This window comes from Brassica napus, chromosome C8 (genome assembly GCF_020379485.1).
Source record: "Brassica napus cultivar Da-Ae chromosome C8, Da-Ae, whole genome shotgun sequence".
Taxonomy (NCBI): domain Eukaryota; kingdom Viridiplantae; phylum Streptophyta; class Magnoliopsida; order Brassicales; family Brassicaceae; genus Brassica; species Brassica napus.
The window spans coordinates 26611-32610 of record NC_063451.1 but is presented as its reverse complement, the minus strand read 5'-3'; positions in this window follow the sequence as shown (position 1 = coordinate 32610).

The following is a 6000-nucleotide window of genomic DNA, read 5'->3' as shown; positions in this document are numbered from 1 at the left end:
ACAGTTAGTGGAAAGGTTCCACTTGTCAAAAATCGACCAAGTTCCATATACTACGATTCACTTTAAGCCCGCTGTGTTTTACTCATAAAATGCGGCATGTAAGGAAAACTCGTAACAGAGCTCCTATAGCTATACGGAACATCCTCAAATAGACACGAAAGAAATCTCGGAAGGCCAACACCACACAAAGCACGGTATCGGAGGATGCCTCTTTCTAGGGACAAATTTACGTGACCCCCTTGGTCCTAACTCCTCGATCACAAATCAAATCCAAACAGGAACAACAATTCTGGCTGCAAACATCCGTAGTCAAACCAGAATGTTTCCCAAACGCAGGGATAAGACTAATCCCTTGCAACATCGCGAAACATCTTCAATCCCGCGAACATTTCAAGCGCGAAACGCGGCATACAAAAGAATAACAAATCTTCAGCATCGCGAGACGTGGCAGACGCCTGAAGATTCGTTCTTCGACGAAATTTCCTTCCTCGATAAAAACACTTTCTTGGAAGACCTGGCAGTCATACGCACTAACATCTTCTCAAAACATATCCTTCGGGAAGACTCGAAACGGTAATTTTAACCGTTAAGTTTGTTGCTGATCACAACAAACTCTTAACATCCTAAACAGACTTAGCCATCTCGTAGAGATGACTCTCGTACATCCGATACAAGGATAATAGCGCTATAAAAGAAACCCAAAATTTTTGGTCAGCACTTCCAGGAGGCTTAAAAATTGTCCTTGGAGAGATGCTCGGTTCCAACCATACAAGTCGTATATGCCGAGAACCTATCGCGGACTTTAAATTGGTATGGAATCAGGATGAAACTGAAACGGGATACGTAAGTCGAATTAGTCATCGCACCCTCTAAAACCAAGAGTAAACCTAGGTCTTGCCCTAAACCCAGCGCACTGGTCTCTAACATCTCTAGGCATAGTATCAAAAACCTTGATACGAGATCCCAAAATTTGTCTCTTTGACAATATTCGAGCGTCTTCAGAAATCCCGCAAGTTTACACACTGCGGAAAACTCTCGAAACAGATCACGGATATAACAGTTCACACAAAGTTAGATTATGAGATGACAACTCGTAATCTTCCTTCTACACCCATATAAAATGCCATCGGCAGCAACACGCCTGGTAACCGCTACATAAAAACTAGACCGTAAAGGTCTCGCTGGAAAACAAGTCATAAGAACCTTAACTCCAAGACGAACTACGAAAGGCTTTATCCCTTCAACAAGGGTACGTAGGTAGCCGTCATAAGGCGCAGACCCAATCTTATCGCGTTCTACTCTTAGAAGAGCGAGAAGACCACTTACCACGAACCTTTTCGACCATTAATTCCGCCTAACTCACCTAACTTGCCAAGCCACTCGCTAAAACCTCACGCTAGAAGCTCATCGTTCTAACGAGCTGGGGGGCTAACTGTTGGGGTCAAAATCGGTCACGACGGAATCAATGTCTGAAAATCCGTAAAAATCGGCATGAACGTTTTTACGAAAAATAAATCTTAGAAAAAGATCTATTTTAAGAATCTAGCGGAGAAAACACATTTACGAAAAATCGGAGAAAGACGCGAACAAGGTTGCCGCGTAGCAACCAGCGCAAAAGCTGGTCGCTACGTAGCGACCAAGCTCTCACCAAAGCTCGGTCGCTATGTAGCGTGCTCGGTCGCTACGTAGCGTGCTCGGTCGCTACGTAGCGTGCTCGGTCGCTACGTAGCGTGCTCGGTCGCTACGTAGCGTGCTCGGTCGCTACGTAGCGTGCTCGGTCGCTACGTAGCGACCGATCTCGAGCCGGAGCTCAGTCGCTACGTAGCGACCGAGCTCGAGCCAAAGCTCGGTCGTTACGTAGCGACCGAGCTCGAGCCAAAGCTCGGTCACTACGTAGCGACCGAGCTCGAGCCAAAGCTCGGTCGCTACGTAGTGACCGAGCTCTTCCGAAACGTCGATACGACATCAGTCCATGCATTCTCGTCTACCCTTCGATGCTATCTCCCGAATACCTTAGCGAACCCATCTCACGTTCCCCGCCATTTCTAGGTTATCAATCAAACTTTACCTTAAAAACCGTGGAAAGTTCATTCTTTATCGAAAGAAGCCGTAATAAACGCTTCGAGTCGAAAGACGGCCCAAAGGGACCTAAGACACGACTCGAGGCCCAACTTACGATTTCTTAACCAACAGCCCGTAAACCGCATGTCGGTTTACGCTTGGTCCGCAAGGAAAGATAAATGTCAAGTTTTCGCAGATAAATACGAAATTTTGAAGATAATTACGAAGATCGGAAAAATGGAATATCTCCATTTTTATGCTATGGCGGCTTAAGGCCAGAAGAGGAAAGGCGTAAACCGACCTTGGAGCCAGTATATAAGGGGTCCTAGGCGAGAGGCATGAGGGGGAACTCTTTTAGACTCAGAACTCTCTGCACTTAGAAACTTAGGCTTATTTCTCGACAAGTTCGGTTTCTATGACTGGCACTCAATCGCTAGACGAACTCGCCTAGGCAGTTCGATCTCTTGTCCAGCTCTACCAATTGAACTACGTTCGGATTGATCCTCGAAAAGGGTACGTGGGCAGCCTTTCATAAGGTTCAGTCCGAAATCAATCAAAGCCTTTTAGATATCTTTGTCGTCTTTTGTTATCGAGCTGCGACTCAACTAGGATTAGGGTTTTATGTTGCTAGAACTAGGTAACTCGCTGACGGCCCCTGCAGCCAAAGCCCTTGTATTCTCTTGTAATAATCGCAATGCTCTTACGCGAATTCGAAATAAGATCTACTTTCTTTGTAAATTCGTTTTATCATGTTTTCTCATATTTTCCGCATTTATTTGGTTACTTGCCGTTGGCTCTCGCAGAGATCCGGGTCCTCTGGAAAATTAGGGTTTTCCTAAGTTTCCTTATTTTACGAAAATCGACAGTGTGAATTTCGGTTTCCACATCGACCACCAAACCTCTTTAGACTTCCCACCGAGTCGCCCAATCTGGCAAAAGATGTTTGGAACACCACCAACTGCATATGTTGGCGCAACACCACCATCATCATATCTTCTTGGAGCTCTTCTCCGGGTACTTACTTTTGACGCAAAGTAGTACGATGTGAAGTGAGAAACTTCTTTCGTCAAACTTCTAGCAATTATAGAACCTTCAACTTTGGCGAGGTTCTTTGCTTTTCCCTTCAAATATTTCATGGCTCGCTCATACTGATACATCCATCCGTAATGTACAGGTCCACGAAGCAATGCCTCATATGGGAGGTGGACAGCTAGATGCTCCATGACGTCAAAAAATCCGGGAGAAAATATCTTCTCCAAGTTGCACAATAAGATGGGAATGTTCTCCTGAAGCTGTTCCACAACTTCTTCTTTAAGAGTGCGTGTGCTCAGATCCCTGAAAAATGCTCTAATGCCTTTTATATTCCAAAAAAAATTAAACACATTGTTAGTCATATATTATTTTGCAAATTAGACCGTTATAAAATTATTGTGATATAATACACTACGTACCTGCAAGTGCTTCATGTACGTTTGTTGGAAGTAGCTCCGCAAATGCAAAGGGCAGTAGTCATTGCATAAAGACATGACAATCATGACTCTTCATCCCGGAGAACTTTTGACCCTTTTCAACACATCTAGAGAGATTCGAAACATACCCATCGGGTAACTTCACTTCTGATGCCACCCAGTTGAACAACACCGACTTTTTTTCTGAAGATAATCTGAATATCGGAACGGGAAATTGTCCATTGCTTTTAATATGTAACTCGCTTCTTGAGCAAATATCCGGCAAGTCTAACCTCGATTTTATGTTATCTTTTGTCTTCCCTGGGACATTCAATATTGTATTCATGATGTTCTCAAAGAAATTCTTCTCTATATGCATCACATCGAGGTTGTGGCGAAGAAGAAGATCCTTCCAATATGGCAACTCCCAAAATATACTCTTCTTGTGCCAGTTGTGATGAACACCGCAAGAATCAGGCATATTACAAGGGACATGCCAATTACCACCCCAACGAACTGTTTCGTTAGATCCGTAGTAGTCGATTTGCGATTCAATTTGTTCTCCAGATAGATATGGAGGAGGAGTGTCTCTCACAACCCTTTTGTGCCTAAACAAATTCTTGTTTCTTCGGTAAGGATGGCCAATGGGAAGAAATCGACGGTGACAATCAAACCAAATTGTCTTCCTACCATTCTTCAGTTGAAACGCATCTGTCGTTCCATTACAATATGGACAAGCTAATCTCCCATGTGTAGTCCATCCAGACAACATCCCATAGGCAGGAAAATCACTTATGGTCCACAAAAGCATCGCTCGCATCGTAAAATTCGTCTTCGTTGAACAGTCATACGTCCTCACCCCTGTTGACCACAAATCCTTCAACTCTTTTATCAGTGGTTGTAGGAAAACATCCAGGGACCTTTTTGGATGGTTCGGACCTGGTATTAATTTAGTCAAGAATAGCAACTCCCGTTGCATGCACATCTCCGGTGGCAGGTTGTATGGTGTAAGAAAGACTGGCCACAATGAATATTGTCTCCCTGACATTCCGAACGGACTAAATCCATCTGTACATAGTCCGAGATACACATTCCGGCTATTGCTAGCGAAATCCGGATGTACTTTGTTGAAATGTTTCCAGGCTCTTGCATCTGATGGATGAGTCATCTCACCATCCGTCTGAGTATGCTCGGCATGCCATCTCATCTTTCCAGCAGTCTGCTCTGATTGATATAATCTTTTCAATCTGTCTGTAATTAGTAGGTACCACATCCTTTGGTACGGTACCCTATTACGTCCCCGTCCTTGCGGCTTGAATCATGGCTTCTTGCAGAATCGACATTCTTCTAGCTTCTCATCATCTCCCCAATAGATCATGCAGTTGTCGATGCAAACATCTATCATCTCCGAAGGTAACCCAAGACTATAAACCAGTTTCTGAATCTCATAATAAGAATCAGCAGACACATTGTCTTCCGGCAAATACTCTTCAAACAAGTCCGCCCATTCGTTCATGCAACTTTCAGGTAGATTGTGATCAGTTTTAATATTCATCATTCTAGCAGCTAACGACAATTTAGAGAGACCTTCTCTACAACCACTGTAAAGTGGTTGATTCGCCGCGTTTAACATTTCGTAAAACTTTTTTACATCTATATTAGGTTCTTCATCTTCATCATGAGCTACGAATGCATCAGCTACCATATCATGAACCCTATCATAATCTACCATCTCCTCCTGATGGTAACTATGTTCATTATGCAAATGATGATCAACCGGTTCTTTTTCCTGAAAATTGCTATTACTACTACTAGCTTCATTCTGATCATAATTAAAACCTTCTCCATGTTGAAACCAGATATAGTAATTTGGCGTGAAACCTCTATTTATTAAATGCTTCCAAACATTTTCACGGTTTGCCAGTTTCGAATTGTTGCATTTTCGACAAGGACAGAACATCTTACCACTTTCTTGGGCGAGTGGTGTTGAATCTGCTTGATGCATAAATGTCTCCAGGCCCGCAATGTATTCTTTTGTCACTCTCCCGTTAGCATCTCTATGCATATACATCCACTTTCGCAACTCGTAAATAGTCCCGGAGCCAGCCATTTTTTTTCTTTCGCGTTTTTTGTTGTTGGTGTGTTTAAAATGATGTTCAAACATCCATATTTATAGGAAATTTCGAATCTGGTAGTTGTAATTTTCCTATGAATTTACGACGAAAATTAATTAGGGGGCAAAAAAAAACGTGTAACACCTACAAAGTTGGTGGATTCAAAATTTCCTCGCTAAATACACGTAAATTATTTCCTCGTAAATAACACGCAAAGTTTAAGTCGTATTTACGAGGAAATAATATTTCCTCGTAAAATACTCGTCAAATACTACATCCACTTTACGACGAAACGCTTTTGTCGTTACTTTATGAGGAAATAACGATGACATTAGTTTTCCACGTAAGTTTCTTGTAAAATCGACGTAAATTTACGA